This window comes from Piliocolobus tephrosceles, chromosome 10 (assembly GCF_002776525.5).
Source record: "Piliocolobus tephrosceles isolate RC106 chromosome 10, ASM277652v3, whole genome shotgun sequence".
Lineage (NCBI taxonomy): Eukaryota > Metazoa > Chordata > Mammalia > Primates > Cercopithecidae > Piliocolobus > Piliocolobus tephrosceles.
Window position 1 is genome coordinate 37,352,415 of NC_045443.1, and position 25,783 is coordinate 37,378,197.

Genomic DNA, 25,783 nt, shown 5'->3' on the forward strand with positions numbered 1-25,783 from the left:
ACATTTTATATAAATGGAATCATACAATATGCGACCTTTTGTGCCTGGCTTCTTCCACTTAGCATAATGTTTTCCAGGTTCATCTTTGTTGTATACATCAGTATGTCATTCCTTTATACTGCTAAATAATATTTCATTATTTGGATATATATTTTGTTTATTCATTTGTAGATATTTCATTGTTTCCATATTTTAGCCATTATGAGTAATGTTTCTATGAAAATTCATGTGCAAGTTTTAATGTGGATATATATTTTCAATTCTCCTGGGTATATATCTCGCAGTAGAATTGCTGGGTCATATGGTATCTCTGTCTTTAACATTTTGAGGAACTGCTGAACTGTTTTCCAAAGTGACTGCACCATTTTACATTCCCATTAGCAATGTTTCTCTACATCCGTATCAATGCTTATTATTGTCTTTTTAAATTGTAGCCATTCTGGTAGGCTATTTAACCCTTTTATACCCAATTTTCTTATTTGTAAAACAGAATAAAAATATATACTTCCAAGGTTTGAGGTTGTATAAACATCTGCTATCATATTTTTGCAATCTGTGATTATTCTGCTTTTCCTCAACCTTGCAAAGCAGCTTATGACAGTCCTATGAACTGATTTGCGTACTGCCTACTTTATCTCTACTTAGAGAAATTGACAAAACAGAAATAGATGTAACATTCTTAAGTATATGGGAAATAACTATTTCATGATAGTAATTCATAAGAATATCTACAATTAGACAAGGGTATTATCATAATCAAGTTTTGTCATAAAGAAATATGTCAAGCTTTGGGAATTGAGAAGATGGTAGCAATACAGGTCAATGCAAAGTTTCGTTATGCTCTAAATGTGACAGTCTTGCTAATATCACTATTTTAATAACCATCTAAAAATTTTAAATTACTTTTATAATAATTTTATTATGTCCCTGTAAACAGTGTTCCATGGTTCTATTTTCAAAACTGAAGTAATTTGTTTTGGAAATCATTTTTGTTCATTTTATTTCTATTGTTAGGCTGGTTGGTAAATAATTGAGATAGAACTGCCATCTTTCTGGAATTATCAAAAGCCAATTTCTCTTTCACCTATATGTAGGAATCCAAACTTGCCAGTAAGAAAATTCCAAATTTATTACCGTGTAGGATAAAGGAAGGGACCAACATCATCGTTCATTCTCTCTTTTTATCCATGGCATAAAGATACCAGCTAATTCATAGGGTGGTTGTAAGGATTAAATGAGATCCTTGATATTCTTACTGCTTTCCCTGCTTTACTTTTCTTGTCTCTCAGAGACCCTGGCTGGTTCTCCGATTCTCTCTTACCCTCTCCAGGGCTGGAGTTACTTGATGCCGATCTCCAGTTACAGTCCTGCATCAACAGGGTCAGTTCCACCTCTAGCACCAGCTCCCACTCAACTTTCTACACAATTGTTGCTAGTTTGACATTGACTTTGTGCCTCAACTCTGCTACCTGACCTTTCATCTTGTTCCTGAAATCCAGACTCATTTTGTTCTCCAATTTTGGTGACTGGCCAAGAAAGAGGTTCAGCCTCTAGGAAAATAGAATCTCTGAGAAAAACCTGAACCTCTTTCTTGGCTCTATTTTTCTAGAGCCTGAACCTCTTTCTTGGCCACTCGCCAAATAGCACCATCTCAGAGGGTTGGCCTTATTATTTTGTTATTTCACCTCCTCCTTCCCCTTCCTCCTCCTCCTTTTCTCCCCTCCACCTCACTCTCTGGGTCTTGGATTCTGCTATTAGGAAACACTCTTCTTCTCTCTTACCTGTAGTGTGCCTTGATTTCCCAACATATTTTGGCTCAGGTAATTTTGTTAAACTAGCACGTTACTTAGGCAATACTGCCCTCAAAAGAATTCTATTGCCCTGGGCAATAACTCCCCCATTATACAATGCTCACGAAACGCCTTTGCTGTTATAGATTATTGAAGGTCATTGAAAGAGTTGTCCAGCCATATTGTTTGATTTGCATGGGGCCCTGAAGTCTTGTGACAAAGAATATAAGCCTGTCCATAAGGACTTCAGGCATAAATAGACCTATCTTCTTTGTAAGTTAGAATTACATTTAGCTATATTTGAGATTGAGGTCTTATTGATGCCAGAATCTTCATGAAGCATCAACTATTTCTTTTATGAGGGTCATGAGAGAGCTACATGCTTAAGGAAAAATGAGAGTGGGATACAAGCTGCCCTGATACTGTTAGTCAGGCTTGTCCCAGTGGCATATATGAAATATTCCCTTCTCTTTGGATGGTAATAGAGGTCAGACAAGGAAACAAAGTGTTTTCCTATCTTCCTAATTCCCTATATTTGAATCTATTTCAGTGAACTGAATACCAAGTCTATGGTCAATTATTGTGTGGCTGTCTCAGAAAAGAAATAAATGGAGTGTCAGTGAAATACTGCCTGCATGTTTGTGTAGCTAGTTCTCTTACGTTTTTCATTATGCCTATGTATCCACCTGCTTCTAATAATGAAATGAGCATTCTAGTTGTCTTGACACAATTTGTAATTGGAAAGTTATCAAAAGACATCATTAAAGTTAGCATTAACGTCCCATAATATATTTGGCTGAGAATTCACCTACTGTTCAATTTTGCTTTTCAAATGATGTCCAGTTGTAAAATCCAATCTGCACCAGAGAGTACTATGTAATAGACACCACATTGATTTGTTTAATAATTATTTACTGAACAGCTACTATTCTAGGCCTTGAAAATACAATGACTCATAAACAATGATTCCTTATACAGAGTTTACTTCTAGTTCAGAATAGTAGTACAGTTTACATATAGTTTATATGCTACTAGTATATATAATAAATATATACAGTAGTTTACATATAGTGGGAATATAACAGGAAATAAATAAATAGGAGCTCTGAGAAAAATGAAACACATTGTTAAGACAGAAAGTGAGAGCATGATGAAGTTACTTAAAACAGACCTGGTGTGGTGGCTCATGCCTGTTATCTTAGCACCTTGAGAGGCCAAGGTGGGAAATTGCTTGAGCTCAGAAGTTCAAGACCAGCCTGGGCAACACAGTGAGACCTCATCTCTACTAAAAATAAAGAAAATTAGCCAAGCATAGTGGCACACACCTGAAGTCCCAGCTACTTGGGAGGCTGAGGTGGGAGGATTGCTTGAGCTTAGGGGTTTGAGGCTGTAGTGAGTCATGATCAGGTCATTGCACTCCAGCCTCAGGGACAAAGCAACACTCTGTCTTAAAACAAACAAACAAACAAACAACTTAATACTGTGTACTAAATGTATCAGGCCAGGCTAGGATATGCTGTCATAAAAAAACTAACTCCAAAATCATAGTGGCTTATTACAAAAGTTTCTCACTCATGCAAAGTCTACTATGAGTTTTGTAAACTCTCCAAGACAGTAATCCTCCATGTAATGACTCAGCAATCAAGATCACTTTAATCTTGTTGACATCTCAATATAAGGCCATCCAGTTGTGATGGAAAGAAAGAAGTAAGATTAGAATATTCCCAGTGACTCAACCCAGAAATGACACATTTTATTTCTGCTCATAGTCTAGTAACCAGAGCTGATCCAATGTCCTTGTCATTTTCAGCAGAGTTTGGACATATGATCATCCATGTGCCTAGCAAAAAGAGGTATGTGCTAGTGATAGCAACAGGAGACAGACAAATTCCTAGGCAGACAGAAATGGATCTCCAGTGAAACCCAACCTTCAAGTCAAGGGCAGCTGAAAGACTGAAAACCAAACTGCCAGTTCCAGATAGAGTCCACAACTGAAGTGAGAACTTCCCCGTCTTACCTACTCCCTCTTAACTGGTTCCTTCTGAATGATGTCTTTTAACCAATCAACTAGTGCCTTTTCCAAGACCACCCATGGATGAATCAGCACCCAATTCCCTATTCTAAGCCCATAAAAGCCCCAGACTCAGGCTCACAGACAGCTATTCACTTCAGGTCCACTCTCACTGTTGAGGGCTTTTTCTTTCACTCAGTAAAACTCTATTGGCGTTATTCATTCCACAGTGTCCATGTACCTCATTCCTCTTGGTTGCAGGGCAAGAACCTGGAACTTGTCAAATGGTGGGAGGGAAAGAGCTGTAATGCTACTGACTGCCAAGCTGCAGACAGCAGGAATAAATTAACTGTAACCATCTTGCCAAACAACAGGAGGGAAGAAGCCACTGGGTGCCACTCTCTCCTGCTTGCTGACATATGGGATTGAAAAAGGCACTGGGCACCACACATGCCCACTTGCCAAGCTATAGGAATGAAGGAACTGCTGGGTGCCACTCCCTCACCTCACTGAAATATGGGAGCAAAAAAGCCACAACACTAGTGATATGTACCCCACCTCAGAAGGTCTCCCTGATGCTTGAATAACAAGAAAAAAGGAGACATTGGAAGATAAATGTGATAAACAGTGCAGACAGAAGAAGCTAGAGTAAGCGCATGAGTCTGTTCTCACACTACTATAAAGAAATACCTGAGACTGGGTAATTTACAAAGGAAATAGGTTCAACTGACTCACAGTTCTGCATTGCTGGTGAGGACTCAGGAAACTTACAATCATGGCAGAAGGCCAAAGAGAAGTAGGCACCTTCTTCACAAGGTGGCAAGACAGAGTGAGAGTGCAAGCAGGAGAAATGCCAGATACTTATGAAACCATCAGATCTCATGAGATTCACTCACTATCACAAGAACAGTATGAGGAAAACCACCCCTACGATCTGATTACTTCCACCTGGTCCTGTGCATGATGTGTGAAAATTACATTGCAAGATCCGATTTTGGGTGGGACACAGCCAAACCATATCATTCCAGCCCTGGCTCCTCTCAAATCTCCTCACATTTCAAACACAATTATGCCTTTCCAACAGTCCCCCAAACTCTTAGCCTATTCCAGCATTAACCCAAAAGTCCAAGTCCAAAGTCTCATCTGAGACAAGGCAAGTCCTTCTCACCTATGAACCTTTAAAATTGGAAGCAAGTTAGTTACTTCCTAGATAAAATGTGGGTACAGCCATTGGCTAAATACACCCATTCCAAATGGGAGAAATTGGCCAAAATGAAGGGGCTACAGGCTCCATGCAAGTCTAAAGTCTGGTAGGGAAGTCATTAAATCTTAAAGTTCCAAAATTATCCCCTCTGACTCCATGTCTCACATCCAGATCGGGCAGATGCAAGAGTTGGGCTCCCATGGTCTTGGGTAGCTCTGCCTTTGCGGCTTTGCAGGGTACATCTCCCCTTCTGACTGCTTTCACAGCTGGTGTTGAGTGCCTGTGGCTTTTCCAAGTGCCCGGTGTATGCTTCAGTGGATCTACCATTTTGGAGTCTTGAGGATGGTGGCCCTCTTCTCACAGCTCCACTAGACAGTGCCCCAGTGAGGACTCTGTGTGAGGGCTCCAACCCCACATTTCCCTTCTACACTGCCCTAGCAGAGGTTCCCACGAGGGCTCCACCCCTGCCACAGACTTATTCCTGGACATCAAGGCATTTCCATACATCCCAATATCTAGGCAGAGGTTCTCAAATCTCAGTTCTTGACTTCTGTTCACCTGCAGGCCCAACACCCAAGTGTAAGTCACCAAGGCTTGGAGCTTGCACCCTCTGAAGCAATGACCCCAGCTATACCTTGGCTCCTTTTAGCCATGGCTAGGATGCCGGGCGCCAAGTCCTGAGACTGCCCAGATCAGCAGCAGTGTGGCCCTGGGCTTGGCCCATAAAACCATTTTTCCCTCCTAAGCCTCCAGGCCTGTGATGGGAGTGGCTGCTGTGAAGTCTCTGACATGCTCTAGAGACATTTTCCCCCTTGTCTTGGTGATTAATAGTATGCTTCTCATTTCTTATGTAAATATCTGCAGTGGGCTTGAATTTCTCCCCAGAAAATGAGTTTTTATTTTCTATTGCATTATCAGGCTGCAAAATTTCCAAACGTTTATGTACTGCTTCTTCTTGAACACTTTACCACTTAGAAATTTCTTCCACCATATATGCTAAATCATCTCTCTGAAGTTAAAAGTTTCACAGATATCCAGGGCAGTGGCAAAATGCCACCAGTCTCTTTGCTAAAGCATAGCAACAGTGACCTTTACTCCAGTTCCGAACAAGTTCCTCATCTCTGTCTAAGACCACCTCAGGTTGAATTTCATTGTCCATATAACTATCAGCATTTTGGTCAAAGCCATTCAAATCTCTAGGAAGTTCCAAACTTTCCCACATATTTCTGTCTTCTTCTGCATCCTCCAAACTGTTGCAACCTCTCCCTGTTACCCAGTTCCAAAGCTACTTTCACTTTCTCAATTATCTTATAGCAATGCCCCACTACCTCAATACCAAATTACTGTATTAGTTCATTCTCACACTGCTATAAAGAAATACACAAGACTGGGTAATTTATAAAGGAAAGAGGCTTAATTGACTTAGAGTTCCACATTGCTGGCATTGCTGGGGAGGCCTCAGGAAACTTATAATCATGGTGTAAGGCAAAGGAGGAGCAGACACAGTCTTCACAGAGTGGCAGGACAGAGTGGGTGCAAGCAAGGGAAATGACTGATGCTTATAAATCCATCAAATTTCATGAGACTCACTCACTATCATGAGAACAGCATGGGGGAACTACGCCTATGATCTGATTACCTCCACCTGGTCCTGCTCTTGACACATGGGGATTATAATTCAAGATGAGATTTTTGGTGAGGACACAACCAAACCATATCAGTAAGGGTTCTAATGTGGGAACAGAAAGAAGATCAGTTCTCTAAGGAAATAATGATATGAGTTTGTGTCAAACAGGAAGTCAAGGAACTGACCATGTAAGGCACAATGTAGCAAGTAGTTCGGTTTTATCATCACTCTGATTAGAAACCATTGAAGCTTGTTTAAAAAGAGAAGTGACATGTTTTGGTTTATGTTTTTAAAACAACAAATGAACTGATATAAAGACAATTGTTTATAGGAAGGCAAAAGGAGAAGCAGAGTATTAATGCAAAACAGCCATATAAGAGTAGTGGTTTGGCCATGCATGGTGTGGTAGATTGCAAAAAAGATCACAAATGCCTCTCATCCCATTATGTACCCAAATAAGGCAAATGCCTAGCTGTGGTCAATAGGACAGTTTGTTTACTTCTGTGTTCAACCCATAAAAGCCCCACTGCTCACACTGCTGAAGTAGAGCTCACTGAAACTTTTCCACTTTTGAGTGCTGCTCAAATAAACTCTGTTAAATTTATCTAATCTAAAGTTTCTATTTCAACAGTTTCTGGATATCAATTTGTTTTTCTAGAAATTGATAAGCAGAAAGAATCAAATATTTTCACAGTCAGTTCTATATGTACAGGTAAGAAACCGAATAGTTGATGAGAGAAATTTCTTTGTAATGGAAACTAACACATGTAGGAGAAATGATAGAATGCAAAAATAGGCATTTTAGGCTCCTAGTAAAATAATGGATCTAGACAATGACCACCAATGGCTGCTTATACCATTGTGTAAAAGATTGAGGATGACTTTGGAAGGCTGACACCTCCTGTTACACTTTTTTAGTATTCATATTACAAGTAGGGAAGAAACCAGAAATAATGACCCAGAATTTTCAGTAATAGAATTATAAAGGAGGAGGAAATGATATATATTAAAACGGACATAAGGGTCACAAATTAAATGTGTGTGTAGCTGTGGTCTGGGTCCTGATTTGAATATATCAACCATAATAAGATATTTTTGAGACAGAAAAAAAAATTGAGCATAGATTGTGTACTAAGTGATATGAAGGAACTGGTATTAATTACATTGGTTGAAATGATGTTATTGTGATTATGCTTTCTTTTTTAATCCTTATCTGTTAGATATATTCATTTGCCTATTTAGTAGTAAAATCATTTGCTTTAGAATACTCTAGGACAAAAAGCAGTGATATTCTTGTGTGCTTCTTATGCTGGGTGGAATTTGACAAAAGGAATTCTCTAGAGACAATGTGGTACAAGGGGAATAATGTCAGGCTTTGACTACACAATGACTTGAAATAAAATCACTTATATTTCAGAGAAATGCCCAGACTGTGTTTTCTTCTTTTTATAGAAAACTTATACTAGGTTCTCAATATTTCTGTGCACATTCGATATTTCAACTATTATAGTTACTATCTGAACACTTTAAGGGATTTAAAGACCTGAGAAGATATGAAACGAGTCCATTAACATTGCGGGATATTCACACTCAGTGTGACAACAGCTCACGGGGTGAGGAGAGCATCTTACCCTTACTGTTACTACGCCAGTGCCTTGACTGTCCTTCAGCAGTGTAGACTGCTTTATTGCCCTGATTATGTGCTTATACATTCACAAGTCAAAGGTTCTTGCATATTTCAATACAAATGAGATTTATTTTTGGTGCCATCTTCAAAGTTTTGCTGTCTGACACTGCTGTCATAATAGGCATATTCAATTAATTTACATAGAGCAAAAATGGGCAAGCCTGCCCATGGAGTTTGAGATGTACAGTTTAAGTGCCACAGTCACATTTACTGCACCTGTTTTGGTAGGTATTCCCAACAACATAGCTACTTATATATTTTCTTGATTTCCCTTTCACCAAAATATTGAAGGGAAATGAGTCTGTGACATGGTTGAAGCTCAACTAATTCTTTTGGAATAGTCTGTAGGCTATTTCCTTGTAAGATCATGATAATTAAATCAAAAAATTCCTTTGGAATAGTTTGTAGGTTATTTACTTTAAAAATCATGATACATTGGAAATTAATATCCTATGGGCACAACATAATCTTGCAAGCACTTTGCATAGAAGAAGTGTTAAGTCTTTAGTTTAGTTATACCAAGTTTCTGGTTTTGTGGGTCAAATGGTCAAATACTACTATCTTAGTTCATTTGGGCTCCTGTACCAAAATACCACAGCCTGGATGGATTACTAACAGTAGAAACTTATTGCCTACAGTAATGAAGAAAGGTCCTGGCATATTGGTTGTCTTGTGAGGGCTAATTTCCCATTTTATAGACAGCACTTTATCCCTGTGTCCTCACTTGGTATAAGGGGTGACAAGTTTCTCTCTGGTGATTTTTTTTTTTTTTTTTTTTTTGAGATGGAGTTTCTCTCTTGTTGCCAAGGCTGGAGCACAGTGACATGATCATAACTCATTGCAACTTCCACCTCCTGGGTTCAAGTGATTCTCCCGGCTCAGCCTCCCGAGTAGCTGGGATTAAAGGTGCCCACTACCACGCCCGGCTAATTTATTTGTATTTTTAGTAGAGACATGGTTTCACCATGTTGACCAGGCTGGTTTTGAACTCCTGGCCTCTAGCAATCCACCTGTCTTGGCCTCCCAAAGTGCCAGGATTACAGGTGTGAGCCATTGTGCCCGGCCTCTGGTGTCTTTTATAAGGATGATTATCCCATTAATTAGGGTTCCACTCCCATGACCTAATCACCTCCTAAAGTCTCCACCTCCTAACATCATTACTGTAGAGGTCAGGATTCCAACATATGAATTTTGGGGAGACACAAATATTTTATATGATATTTAAATCTATAAATGCACATTGGAGAGACTTATTTCTCAGTTGTTTTATATTTTTTGGAGAGAAGCCTAAATTACTGTTGTATACATGAATCCTTTAGTAATAATTCTTTTTTAAAAATTTTAATTGTACCCCCATCTTCCTGCAATAAGATTATTTACAAGAGCTTTCAATAAAAAGCCTATGTGTGGTTTGGGTAAGATCCTAGCAAATGTTGGAAAGGGAGGATAAGGAGTAAGAACAGATTTCAATACCAAGAGTATCCAGCTGTGAGTAAGAAAACACTATCATATACACTGAGGGCCTGACAAGTGGGTGAACTGAGTTAGGAGCCAAAGTGGGAATTTTGTCCATTCATTCATAATCTTTGAAAAGCCATACCCAGGGTCTGGTTTAGACATTTCTGTACTAGTGCCAAACAACCAAAATACAAAAGACAGAAGAAGAAAGACAGGACATAGATAATAATTATGCCCAAGCTCACATCTAAGTTACTTGCCTGTCTCATCAAAGATAAACAATGAATTTTATGGCTCTAACCATTTGATATAAAATTATACAGGATCTGAGAAGAGACAAGCTTTGTCCTAGTTTTGTACCATGAGAAAAATTTTGTCAAATTTTTGGAGTTCATTTTAATACCTTTAGAAAAAAATGGGCATGGAAAATGTAAATATTATAAAGGAGATAATGGGGAAAACTGTGCTTATTTAAGTTATTCTGACATTTTACTAGGAATAAATGTATCTCAAGAAAGCAGATGAATACTTATTCTGTTTATGTATCATTGTAATTACTAAATATCCATTTATTCAACCACTTTCAGTTAAGCATCTGTGTCTCATGCCCTGTAAGTGGGCCATGAGCATGTTTCTACATTCATCAATGGTTATATGATGTGATTACAAAGGAGATCAAAAGGAACCTACTTTAAATATGATACACAACACAGGGCCTCTCTGAGGAGACGAGATTTCTGATGAGACCTGAAAGATGAGAAAGTGCAGGGTGTGCTGAGTACTAAGAAAAGAATTACAGGCAGAAGAAACAAGGAAAGCTTGCCATCTTCAGAAAACAAACAAACAAGCAAAAAACAGCAAATAGCTTGTGTTGCTCAATTTATTAAGTCAGATAATGTCCTGAGATGAGGTTGGAGAGCATGCAGGTGCCAAATGTATAAGATGTTATATGTCAAGTATGGCTTTTTAATTTTATTATAATTATAATTTCATCTATCTACCTATATACATACCTACTCGCAGCTGTGTGGAAAATGGATTGGAAAAAGGGTAAGAGAAGAAACATAAAATGTTAAACTTAGCATTTATATATTATGTATTCATAAAGAAGAAACTTATGAAATGCATCATTTGGTTTACAGACGTGTTTTTCATATTGCTACTCAATGAAGTATTCCTGAATACAGATCACAACTGAGTCATGATTGCTTGCAGCTAAATATGAAAACTGTCAAATTATCCAAATACATTTTTGTCTTCTCTAAACTCTCAACTTGCATTTACCTACCTTTAGGTCAGTAATCCAGCTGATGAGTTGGTCATAATTCAAGCTGACACAATCAATCCAAATTAGTCATGATCTCTAACATGAAGAAATGTGGAACAAGGGCAGTGGGGCATAACTGATGTTTGCTCCACTGAGGATGAATTATTGTAAATGTCTATAAATAATAATATTTTAGATTTTTCTAGTCCTGTATTTATGTGAGTTATTTTACTTTATTATGTGGATCAAAGTTAAATCTGAATAAACTGTCAAAAACTGTTTAATATTTTATGCTGAAGATAGGGCTAATAATTCATTTTCTAAATTTGATTGATTAGAAAAGGGAGAAAATACTTGCAGAATAAAATCAATTAAAATAATCAAGGCTCAGTAACATTTTCCTAAGGAGACTGGATTTCAAGGAATAAGTGAACATAATAATACCTAAACTGTAGTGTGAAAAAAAAAAAAAAAAGAGAGAAAGTAGGATCCAAATCCATCCCAGGTCTAAATCTCAAGTGACTAGTAATCAAATTCAGTGATGTCAACAACCAGCACACAACACAATACAACAGTCAGGACTTCCAAGTTCTTTTTCTTCAATGTATATATTTTCAATTCTTAAACAGAAACGTTTAAAAGAATTAAGAGCAAGTATGGGCAAATAGGTTCTTCCTATATGACATTCAGTTCTATAAAAGGACAGAAGACCAGTAAATGCACATTTGAAGGACTTTAGAAACTATTTTATCTACTGCTTGGACAAGTTAACCAATTCTCTAGAGCAAGAGTATGGCAGGTTAATTTATTTCCCATTGACCCAGCAACTAATGTATACAATATTATGGAAACCTTTGTCTATTGCCATGGCAGGGCTAAGTAGGAGGAATTCTCCTGAGGTTTGAACCTTCAGTACTTTTTCAACATTCTCTGAAAGATTTGACATGTACTTCTGCAGAGGTCTTCTCTCTTGTTACGAGAAACTTATTTGTTTAATTAAAAACTAAGAAAACATAGACACAACAGCAAATTAGCAAGTACCAATGGTAATTTATAATCCATGGTTAAATTTCATCATGATAGTAGCATAGAAAACAATGCCTTTCTGCACACCACATTTTACATATTAAAGAATAGTAGAATTAGCAGATAGTTCTCCTAAACCACAATCAAATAACTAAAGAATTAGTCTAGGATATACAAATGATTTCAGCCTCAATGTCACCTTTTATGCTTTCTATTTTTTGTTTCAGTGCAAATTCATTAACCTATTCCTTTTGGTGCCCATCCTTCTGTGAAAAGATTCTTTATGCTGGGTGTTCTTCACTCGTCACAATATGTGAAGGAAGAGACCACAACTGTCTTCAATCTTTTCAGTTTTCTTCTATTTCTTAATTTCCCTAAATATCTAAGCATGCTTTGTTCCAAATAATCATATTCAAGTGCTTTCATTTGCTTGAACATGTCCTTCTATCTCATCTGTGTTATCATTTACAATTTTTCTTGCCTACCTTGTCCATATGATAAATATGAACTCATGTAGGAGATCAGTCCAGATGGTGGGAGAAATTATAGGAAAAATGCAAATCTTCTTGGAAGGCCAAGGTTTTGCAAAAGCTTCGAAAGATAATTTGGCTGAAGGTAGCCAAATTCTCTTATCCGGAGCCTGAGAGCAAAAGGTAGATAACAAGGAAGTGTAAAGGAATTGATTTGGATAAGTTAGTTTACTTAGGCCTTGGAATCTGGTCTTTAATCATCTGCAAGCAGGACTGGTCTCTTAGGGGGCGATTGTGGGGTGGGAGGTGGGTGGGAGGTAGGGGGCAACCATGTTAATTACCCACAAGGTGTGTTGACCCAAAGCCTTTGTCTTTCAATCTGTGCTAACTAAATGCCTGCAGTGCTGACTTGTCATGGCTGGCTGCTGTGACTCTTTATGACACCCTCCTCCGTGTCTGTAAGTGGCCCAGTCCCCTAGCCATGCAGCCAGGCAAAAACACCTGTGTCTGTGTACTTTTTTCCATCCATCACTCGGCCAGGGTCTGCCGGTCAGATCCAGCAAACTCACCTATCGTTGCTTGTGTGCCACAAGCCCTTTCTCATGAGAATGACTAACTCCTGGAAAAGAAATGTTACTTATCAAGAATCTCTGCTCCATCCTGGGCACAGATAACTGGATCAGGGTAAGTAACTGGTTCAGCTAAGGCTCCTCAGATTCTCTTTCCCAGGAATTTGGATTTGGAATACTGAAGGGCTATACAAAACAGTTTCAGGAAGTGCAAAAGCAGATACTGTACTGAACGGAACAAACTAATGGTAGTGATGGGAATGAAAAGACCAGATAACAGTGGGCATAATTGACACCAGCAAGCCAACGACATATGAAAAATGGAAATAATGGGAAAGCAGGAACTAAGAGTATTAAAGAAGAGAAATAAGTCTGGAAAGAAGCAGAATTGAGAGACATTTACCTATGGAAAAAGAGTCACAGAGAGAATAAACCCACAAATGTGCCATTTTCAAGAGCCCAAGCTGTTTTATTCCTGCAAAGAGAGAGATTTCCTTCCATCCTTTTTACTGGATTTTTTTTTTTTTTCAGTTTGAGCTAATTGAAGCAGTTTTCTTTGACAGCCCTCTCTCTCCCAGAATGCCTATCTTTTCCTACCCTCCCCCAGTAGAAGGGCCCCTCTGTCTTCAGATATCTCATTGCTGTGATTCCCATTGTTATAGTTCCTTTCTCATTTGGTCTTGAGGTCTCTCTGTCGAGAGTGGGCATAAGCCAAGATACACACTCTCTAGGAGAGCCCTTACTGAGGGAAAGTTAGGTTCCAGTGTGTCCTTCAGGTGAGACACATTCACAGGTAAAACCAAAATGTATGAAACAGAAATGTATTACTTACAGATCCCAGAGAGGCTAGGGGCACTGGCAGGAGGCTGACAGGAAGACTGGAGGTGACAAGGAGCTCAACCAGTGGATGGGTAGTGAAAGGGAGTGAAACTTGTGGGACTATGCCTTTATTAAGGTCCATGGTGTTACCTTTTAGGCTCTTCCTTGAGATTGTGGATTGGCTAGTTTAAGAAAACACGAGCAAGAGGGGAAACCTATTTATATGGCTCCGGTGTTGACCATTAGATTTTATCATGGTAGCAGCTGTGGGGTGTGTTGGGTTTTGAGTTAGTGAGATAGGGAATAGGTGGGCTATATCTCAAACAACCACAGTGGGAGAAATTTTAACTAGGCCAAAAGTGACAGGGTAGGACTGGGTTTCAAACAACTCATGTCGGGTCTAAAAGTGGATGCTGAGGCAGCAACTTCATTAAACAACTTTACGGCACTCATATATCCTATATGTGCTTTTTTTAAAAAAAAAAAAAAAAAAAAACCATTAACCTTTGCTAAATGTACTTTTTTGTATCTGTCTCCATCATGTTGGATACTTAATAAATATTTGTAGAATAAGTGAATGAGTGTATGAAACAGTGAATTTTTTTTTTTTTTTTTTTTTTTTTTTGAGACAAAGTCTCGCTCTGTCACCCAGGCTGGAGTGCAGTGGCGCGATCTCAGCTCACTGCAAGCTCTGCCTCCTGGGTTCACGCCATTCTCCTGCCTCAGCCTCCTGAGTAGCTGGGACTACAGGCGCCCGCCACCACGCCCGGCTAATTATTTGTATTTTTAGTGGATACGGAGTTTCACCGTGTTAGCCAGGATGGTCTCGATCTCCTGACCTCGTGACCCGCCCGCCTCAGCCTCCCAAAGTGCTGGGATTACAGGCATGAGCCGCTGCGCCCAGCCAAATAAAATTATTTTAAAATCTCTACTGTATTGTCCCTTAAAGCTATATTCAGAGATTGGAAGGTTCATATGCAGCCTTCCACTCCAACTTTCGAATTTAAAGATAAGAAAACTCAGCCTTGAGAAATTAGGTGACTGTCCAAGGCCACACAGTTGGTTAGTGGCAAGGTCAGACCTGAAATGTAAGTCACTGGTGGTACAATCCAGTGTTCTTTCCAGGAAACAAACAGAATTTTTCTTTATTTTATATCTTTATTTGTCCCCTTACCCCTGATTAAACAAACAATACATGAATTCAATAGTTTTGGAAAACTGCTTAGAGTATTCATTAAAACAAAGTATCTGGAACTCTATGGCCCAGAAATTTTACTCTTAGGTATATACCCAGCAGAAATGTGCCCATATGTTTAATAAGAATGTTCAGAGCAGCACTAATAATAGTAGTCTCAAATAGACACAACTTGAATGTCCATCAACACTGGAGTAGAGGAATACACTAGGGTACCTTCACAAAATGGAATACTAAATAAATTGATGGGAATGAAAAAAACTATAACTACATGCAAGAATGTAGATGAATCGTACACAAAATAATATGAAGGCAAATAAGTCAGACACAAAATAATATGTACTACATGATTCCAATTTTTAAAAGTTCAAAAACAGGCAAAATGTGTTTATGGCTTTTTTTGGACTAGTATTAAGGTTTTGAGTGGCATTCACTTGAAAGTTAAGAAAAGAAGCCAGGGATCAAGACTAAGACATATTTAGAATGTAGGATGAGTATTAATATTTTTGCATATTTTCAATCATATTTTATGCATGTATACTATCTGCACTTTTGTAATCCCCAAAGTTCAAAACCCAAGTGTTTTTTATATCTCATTTGGCAACAAAATCCTGACTTGAACTGAACTCATTTGGTGACAAAACGTGACCTCAACCGACATGAGGCTATTTATAGTCTTTATTTATTTCACTTGGGGTGAATATTCACACGTTTCCTGTAGAAAGATTAATGTGCTTGATTATGGGATGCTGTTGCAGACACTGCTGAGAGTGTTATCTTTAAATCCTAAAAATCCTGAACTGCAAAATACATCTGGTCCTAAGGATTTAATATATGACTTTAGGTATTGCGGTAGGCAAACTAAAGACTGCCCAAAGATGTTCATATCCTAAACTCTGGAACCTGTGAATATGTTAAGTTACATGGCAAGGTGGAATTAAGGTTGCAGATGAATTAAGGTTGCCAATTAGCTGATCTTGAGATGAAAGATAATCCTGAATTAACTGGGTGGGTCCAATGTAATCATTACAAGATTTCTTATGAGTGAAGATGGAGACAGAAAAGAGAGAACCAGAGACAGCAGTGTGAGAAAGACTCAGCCCAACATGGCTGACTTTGAAGATGAAGAAAGAGGGACATAAGCCAAAGAATGTAAGTAGCCTCTGAAAGCTTAAAAAGGGCAAGAAAAAGGTTTTCCTCTAGCACCTCGAGAAAGAAATACAGCCCTACCTACACCTTGATTTTTGCCCAGTGAGATCCATTTTGGTAGTAATTTGGTAGTTATGGCAAAAATAAGAAACTAACACATATATATGTATATTATATATACATATATAGATACACACATGTATGAACCATGAAATTTATACACACACATATATGTGTGTATATATGTGTGTATGCATTAGGATATATAGCATGTATATATGCTTATACACATTTTTACACAATATCTGAATCAAACAGTGAATGGCACAGAGTAGAAAATAAGAATTTTGAGTCTGGGCACAGTGGCTCATGCCTGTAATCTCAGCACTTTGGGAGGTCAAGGTGGGCGGATCACGAGATCAGGAGTTCGAGACCATGCTGGCTAGAAACCCCATCTCTACTAAAAATACAAAAAATTAGCTGGGCATGGTGGCACACGCCTGTAGTCCTAGCTACTTGGGAGGCTGAGTCAGGAGAATCACTTGAACCTCGGAGGCAGAGGTTGCAGTGAGCCGAGATGATGCCACTGCACTCCAGCCTGGGTGACAGAGGGAGACTCCATGTCAAAAAAAAAAAAAAAAAGAACTTTGAATAGATGAATGAATGAATTGAATGAATTGAGAGTGGAAAGGAGTCAACTCTTGGTCTGTGTAACAGATAACTATTGTTACATAACAAACTCAAAACTTCAGTGGCAAACAACAACATTCTTTCTAGATCACAAATTTGCAGGTCATCCCAGGTAGCTTAGCTCCATATTTCATATTAGCTGGATGGCTTTCCTCCACATGTCCTCAGCATCTTCTCGCAGTGATGGCAGAGGCACAAGGGGGCATGCCTAACTACCCATGCACATAGCCTGCATCAAGCCTGTTAAAGCACCGACAGAAGTAGGTTACACGGCCACATTCAAACTCAAGGGGCAGCAGAGTATACTCATTTTTTTTTTTTTTTTTTTAACGGAAGGAATTGTAAAGTTACATGAAAATGAAAATGAATACAGGAAGAAGTGGAGAACTGTGACCAAAAATTAATTTACAATATTTATCTTGCCTTATATAAAAAAGCAACACTGAAGGCAAATATGGGCTTTGGGCTAGGCCAAACTGAATAAGACCTTCAGGGACCCAATAAGGAAGCTATAAACTGTCATGCAAGAAGGAATATAGGAATGAGATGCAATTGCCAAGGAAAAATAGTTTCATTTGTTTATCTGATTAGTAAGGAATTAACTAGGAGTGATGATATGTTTTTTGTTTGTTTAGGTTTTTAGTTTTTTGTTTTTTTCAGACAAGAATCTCCCTCTGTTGCCCAGGCTGGAGTACAGTGGTGCCATCTCAGCTCACTGAAAACTCCGCCTCCTGGGTTCAAGTTATTCTCCTGCCTCAGTCTCCCGAGTAGCTGGGACTACAGGCACGTGCCACTGCGCATGGCTAATGTGTGTGTGTGTGTGTATTTTTAGTATAGATGGGGTTTCACTGTGTTAGCCAGGATATATTTTAAAACAGCAATTTATAAATTTCAAGAAAAGTATTCTTAAGGCAGACAACTATTACATTATATAAATGTCTAAAAAACAAAATATACACTCAAACTATTGGAAGAATGAACAGATTTATGCCATTATTTCTTCTTAAAAGTTTTATTTTGTTTTTAATTGACACATAATAGTTGTACATATTTATGAGTTATATTGTGATGTTTGGATACATATATACATTATGTAATGATCAAATCAGAGTAATTAGCATATCCATTACCTCAAACACTTGTCATTTTTTGTGGTCAGAATTTTCAAAATCCTCCTTTTTGGGTATTTTAAAATATTTTATACAATACATTGTTGTGGACTATAGTATCCTGCTGTGCAATGGAACACCAGAATTTCTTTCTCCTAACTATACCTTTGTACCCTTCTCCCTACTCTCCTACCCTCTGTTAACCACTATTCTACTTTCTACTTCTGTGATATCAATAATTGATATTCCACATATAAGTGAGACAATGTGATATTTGTCCTTCTGTCCTTGGCTTATTTTCTTAACATAATGTTATGTAGGTTAATCCATATTGTTGCAAATGACAGGATTTCATGTTTTTTAGTAACTGAAGAATATTCTATTGTGTATATATACCACATTTTAAAATCTATCCATTTATTTGTTGGTGGCCACTCAGGTTGATTTTCTGTCTCAGCTATTATGAATAGTGCTGCAATAAACATGGGAGTGAAGATGTATCTTTGACATACTGATTTCATTTCCCTTGGAAATATATTCAGTAATCATCCATATATCAACAGCAAACAATCTGAAAAACAAATAAAGAAAGCAATCCTATTTACTTACAGTCACTACCAAAAAAAAAAAAATGAATAAAATAGCCAAGATCTCTATAATGAAAACTACAAAACACTGATGAAAGAAATTGAAGAGGACACTAATACATAAAAAGATATCCAATGTTTAGAGATTAAAAAATTAATATGTTGCCAAGATATCCATACTACCCAAAGCAGTCTACCAGATTCAATGCAATCTATGTCAAAATACCAGTGAGATATTTCACAGAAATAGAAAAAACAATCCTGAAATTTGTATGTAACCACAAAAGACCCTGAATAGCCAAAGCGAGATTAAGAAAAGGGAACAAAGCTGGAGGCATCACACTACCTGACTTTGAAATATACTACAAAGCAATATTAACCAAAGTAGTATGGTATTAGAATAAAAATACACACAGAGACCAATGAAACAGAATACAGAACTCCAAAATAAATTCATGTATTTATAGCCAATTGATTTTCTACAAAGTTGCCAAGAATGCACATTGGGGAAAGGACAGTCTCTTTGATATGTGGTACTGAGAAAACTGGCTATCCATTTCCAGAAGAATGAAAGTAGATTCCTATCTCTTATCACTTACAAAAAAGTAAACTCAAAATAGATTGAAAACTTAAGTGTAATACCCGAAAATTCTAAACTAGTAGAAACAAATGTAGGGGAAAACTTTATGACATTGGTCTGGGCAAGGATTCTTTTTTAATAAGACCTCAAAAGCACAGACAACAAAAGCAAACATAGACAAATGACATCACATCAAACTCAAAAACTTTTGCACAGCAAAGGAAACAAACAGCAGCATGAAGAAACAACCTACAGAATGGGAGAAATTCACAAATTCTGCATCTGACAAGAGGTTGATATCCAGATTATGTAAGGAAATCAAACAACTAAATAGCAAAGAAACCTGTTAATTCAATTTAAAAATGGGCAAAAGATATGAATAGACATTTCTCAAAAGAAGACATACAAATGGCCAACAGGTATATGGAAAAAATGTTCAACACCACTAATCATCAGGAAAATGCAAATCAAAACCACAATGAGATATTACCTCACCCATTAGAATTGCTACTATAAAAAAATTACGGGTGAGGATGTGGAGAAAGGGGAATTATTATACTTTGTTGGTAGGGATGTAAATTGATATAGCCATTCTGGAAAAAAAGTATAGAGATTCCTCAAAAAAGGAAAAAATAGAACCATCGTATAATCCACTACTGGGCATAAATTCCACTAACGGGCATATATCCTAAGGAAATGAAACCAGTAGCTTGGAGAGATATCTGCCCTCCCATGATTGATTAACATAAGCCTGTCGAGGCTGATCTTGGTTTCAAAATTCTATAGGTTAAACTATTATATCTTTAGGAGGAGATATAAGAAGCCACATCGGGGCCTTTAACTGTCCCCTTATTATGCATGGACAAGGTGAACAGCACCCCATAAAAGAGATTAGCAGATTTTCCCTTGCGATCCAAGAAGCATGTCTATGTTTTGCCTCTAGCTTCCTCTCTGAACATTCTTGCTTGGATTTTTGTTTTTTTCTCATTTCCCTGTACCTTCTTCATAGTCGCTTTGTGTTCAAGCCCAGTATGCAATTTCCTTTATTCCCTTGAAAGCCCTTTTTCAGGACATCCTTAGATCCACCTGCTGTAGACCGTACATCCATACCCAGGCATTCCAGCCCCAGCCTAGCTCCTCAGGACTCCAGTAATAGTCCAACATTTCAGGTGCCAGGTCATCAACAAAAAGAGAAACATGGTTGTGAATATGGTAGACTATTAAAACCAAATAAACACTTTGTTAATGGATTTGCACTTTCTTATAATTCTGTGTTAAATCCCAATAATGAGAATAAGGTACATATACCTTACTCAATGTTGCGATTATTCATACATTTTGGTCCCATTGGGGCCTTTTCAGATGGGTCCTTCATTGTTCTCATGTGACAGATTCTAAAAACATGGTATGATTTTGACTAATGGAATAAAAAATGATCAACTGTTGAGAAAATTTCATTAAGATTATTTCACAAGATTATCAGTCTCTCATCATAAACAGGCTTCATGGGAACCCATAATGTAACCACTATTTGGGAAGTATTGTGCCAAAACAAATGAATTGAGGTGTCTTGAAAGAGTATTTTCCACCACAAAAAAACCCAGTCAATGCAATTGTGAAACTTGAAATTGTGACCCATGTTTCCTTCACTGAAAAGTGATTGCTTTAGCTACTGACCACATTTTGTATCTGTTCTTCCTTTTGTAGGTACCATGTGATCTGGTGATCCTGTGTCAGCTCTGCTCTTTGGATATGTCAATGTTGCTATATATGCTAAAGTGAGACTTTGAATATGTACCTTCATTGGAATTTGGGTACACAGCAAAGTTCTTTATAATACATGTTCCTGGGATCTAATAGGTAAGGTGGTTTGGAATGGTTCACTTCATCTGTTATGTGTTAAGGTTATTGTATTAGAAGTGTGGGTCCTGAGGAATCTCACTGATTCCTTCAACAAGTATTTATGGAGTGCTCACTGTGTAGGAGACACTGTTCTGAGTATTGATGAGATAGTATTTTTTTTTAAAGTCTGTACCCTCATGGAGCTTATATTATGATGAGCGAGACTGCTTTTAGTTAAGCAAACTACTATAATATACTCTTATGCTGTGATACAAGCAGCAAAAAAATGCAGGGAAAGGGATAGACAGAATTGGAACCAGGCAGGAAAAGACTATTCTAGATGAGTTTTTGAGCAAGCCTCTCTGAGAAAGCGGTTATGGACCTTAGACATGAAAAGAATGAGAAGGCATGCCTTATAAATACCTGGGAAAGAAGTATTCCAGGCAATGCAAACTTGAGTTCAAAGGCACTGACTTGGGAGTACGGTTGACATTTTCCCAAGTGGGTATGGTTGCTAGAGGAGTGGATGAGAGGAAAATGGTTGGAAATACGGTATGGAAAGGAGGCAAGGGTCAGCTGTAGAGGACATTGAAGGCCATGGGGAGGACACTGGAGTTATTTTTAAGTCTCGAGCAGGAGATTGACATGACCAGATTGAAATGTTACAAGGATCACTACTAATCCTTGTAGTATGCATGGTAGTGTGAGGACTACAAAAGAGAAAGTAAGGAGATGGATCATTTGGATGTTTTAATAGTTCAGGCGAAAGATGATGTTGGTGAGGGCCGTGGCAGTAGCAGTGAGGAAGTGAGATGTGGAAAGGATGGGATAGAAAAGACATAGTGATGACTCCAAGGTTTTGGTTCCGAATAATTAAAACGTGACCATTTTCTGAAATGGGAAACACTGGGAGCAGAGTTTGAGGGGAAGAGTTTTACATATATTAACTTAAAGATGTTTGCTGAATAACCAAATAGAGATCCCATAGAGAGGGCTGGGTAACTGAGTCTGAAGTTCAAGGAATGGTTTGTATTAGAACTACACATTGAGGAGTCATTTCTGAACACTAGATAATCTTAAAACCATGGTACCTGATAAGTTTACCTATAGGATTGAGTTTAGCCAGGGCAGGGTTTGAAGGCTGGATCCCTGGCTCATTCCAACAAGTGCAGAAGCAGGGCCTACAAGTGCCTTGTGAGAAAGGAGGAAATCCCGAGACTCCTCCATGAGTCTTCACACCATATGCCAGGAATGTTTCTGCTAATCCAATATCTGAAAGGTTCCTTGATCATGGTTTCTCTAAATATCACTACATTAGGAGCCAATATTTATATCAATAGGTATTAATACGATATTAGTAATAAATTGAGATATCAACTTGCTTATCTTACTCTTCCAAAGAATAACGAAAAACCACATAATAAGTCTGACTTTTCCTTACAGACTGTCCCACCTCTGGCCCCCAAATTCCATTTCTGGAATTTCCAATGGACTTATCAGATTGTATTTAAAGAAATGTTAATAGAAGCAAACATGTCAAATATGACAAAAGCTGAAAAAAAATTTAAAGGTTAAATATATACTAAAAACTGTGGCTAATTATTTCTAAAATGTAAAATTTTGTCACATCCCCTTGAAGAGATTAAAAAATAATTTTAATCAGTCCATCAGAGTAAACTGATTTTTTAAATAGAAGGAAGTTTCTGAGAAAGGAATTAATTAGTTATAAGGGCCATTGAATCTCCTAAAATGAACAGAGGGTTCCACTGGAAATTATATAAATATTCATAAAAATATCACTTTTACTGATAAGATGTCATTTGCTTTATTAAAATCATCTTATTTGAAGAAAGTATCCCCAGAGAATTATGAGAATACACGTTAGTAGGAATATTAACTATGACAAAATTTTGAATACCTTAATTCTCCCTTTTAATTCTCCTTATTTTTCTTTTTGGGCAAGTAAGTTTAACAAGTTAATTTAAAACTTGAAAATTATTGTTACGTGTCTTCCCTGTCCCCACTTTATTAAGATATAATTGATGAATAAAAATTGCATATGTTTATGGTGGACAACATGATGTTTGGACATGTACATACATTGTAAAATGATTAAATCAAGCTAATTAACATATCTATTGCTTTATATACTTAATTTTTGGTGGTGAGAACCTTTCAGATTCTCACCTATTTCAATTACTTAATATCTTATTATTAGCTATAGGTACCACCCTGTACAATACCTCTCCAGAACTTATTCATCCTGTCTAACTAAACCATTGTACCCTTTGATCAACATCTCCTCATATTCCCTGCCCATCAACCCCCTAGCCCCTGGCAACCACCATTTTACTCTCTGCGTCTATGAGTTTGACTTTTAGATTCCACATATATGTGAAATCATGCAGTATTTGATCTTCTGTACCTGGCTTATTTCACTTAGCGTAATGTCCTCCAGTTTCATCCGTGTTGTTACAAATGACAGAATTTCCTTTTTCAAGGCTGAATAATATTCCATTGTATGGGTGTACTATACTTTGTTTATTCATTCATCTATGGGTAGACATTTAGGTTGCTTCCATAGCTTGGCTATTGTGAATAGTGCTGCAATGAACACGGAAGTGCAGATACCTCTTTGAGATCCTGAATTCAATTCCTTTGGATATATACCCAGAAATAGAATTGGTGGAATTACTGGATCATATGGTAGTTCTATTTTGAATAGTTTGAGGAACCTCCACATTGTTTTCCATAATGGCTGTACCAAATTGCATTCTTGCCAGCAGTGTGCAAGAGTTCCCTTTTCTCCACATCTTCATGCATACTTATCTTTTGTCTTTTAGACAAAATTATTCTAACCAGGTATGAGGTGTTATCTCATTGTGGTTATAATTTGCAGTTCCCTGATGATAAATGACTTTGAGCATTTTCTCATATACTTATTGGGCATTTGTGTGTTTTCTTTTCAGAAGTGTTTATTCTGGTCCTTTGCCCATATTTTTAATTAGGTTATTATTATTATTCTTAATGCTATAGTGTTGTTTGAGTTCCATATATATTTTGAATATTAACCCCTTATAACATGTATGATTTGCAAGTGTTTTCTCTCACTCCATAGATTGTCTCTCTACTCCGTTGATGATTTCCTTGGCTGAACAGGAGCTTTTTAGTTTGATGCAGTCCATCAATTTTTGCTTTTGTTTCCTGCACTTTTGAGGTTGTATTAAAAAAATCATTGATTATACCCATGTTAAGAAGCATTTTACCTATGTTTTCCATTAGTAGTTTTACAGTTTCAGGTCTTACACTTAAGTGTAATGTATCTTATGGTAGCCATTGATATGCCAGTTTATTGGTAATGGCCCACTACTTCTCACTGATGGAAGAAGGCTATACTGTCTAGAAAATACCTGCTGCACATACAATGGCAAATTAGAATCCAGATTTCTACTCCCAAGTCATTCAAAGAGTTGTAAAGCAAAGCAAAGCAAAACAAAATATCATAAAATTAGGTTTGGTCCACTCACTCTAGATGAGCTTAGATGTATGGTTTTTTTTTTTTTTTTTTTTTTTTTTTTTAATCATGTAACCTTAAATTGCACTACTGGATTCCAGGTAAACAATTTTTTATAGTATAGGTAGACAGGTAATACATTTGGATGGTTTAAAAGTTATCTCAGCTATGTGAATATATACTTTTCCATTCTGAATCTATGTTTCTTTAGGAATATAAAGGTTCTTTCTTTAGGAAACATAGATTCAAAATGGAAAAATATACATTCACATAGCTGAGATGGCTTTTTGCATTCAACATATTCTAAAAATCAGCATTAAAGATGTGTCAAAGTTTTTAGAATTACATGAAGAAAGAAAAAATACTTTTGATATCTGTAACTCTTACTCTAATTTCTGTTATCCCAGATTGAACTCTCTGCTACTGTATTATTCCTATTTTTGGCAAGAGAATGTGAGACATTAGAATATCATTAAAATTAATCTGCTTTGTTAAAAAAGTGTATTACTGTAGAGGACCTAAAATCTGGTTTGCACATGTATCTCCAAGGCAGAAATATCTATCCTTCAGATATTGCCAATTTTCACCAGTCTCAAACTGTGCTATGCATTTAAGTCATATCCAATTCATTGCTCCCCTTATATATTTTGAAATTTTATATTAGTTATTGTTTCTATTTCCAGTGACATCTTCTAAGCTCTTTTTACCAATAATAATTACTATAATAACAATGTTTATTTATTGAGCAGTTACTCTATGCCAAACACTGTTGTAATGATATTATATTAGCTCACCTAATTCTCACAACAACACTATGAAGTAAGATACAGTTAGCATCCCCATTTGGCAGATGAGAAAACTGAGGAAAAACTGTTGTTAAATGGCTTGCTTAAGGTCATTCAGCTGGGAAGTGGCAGAGTTGAGATTTAAACTCATGTGATTTCAGAGCCCATCCTCTTAATCAGCATGTTACCTAGATCATTTATTTACATCTTTGTCTCTAGCTTATAGGTAACTTTTAGGAAAAAAAAAAAAAAGAGTATAGTACATAGAGTCAAAGAAAGAAATCTCTAGTTCTCGCTAAATAACTAATTATTAGCTCTGGTGGCTCTTAAACATACAATTCCTTCAATAACCAGGTTCTCCTGCAGTGATCAATGGTTGTGTTTCAAGGACCTCCACAGCTAGT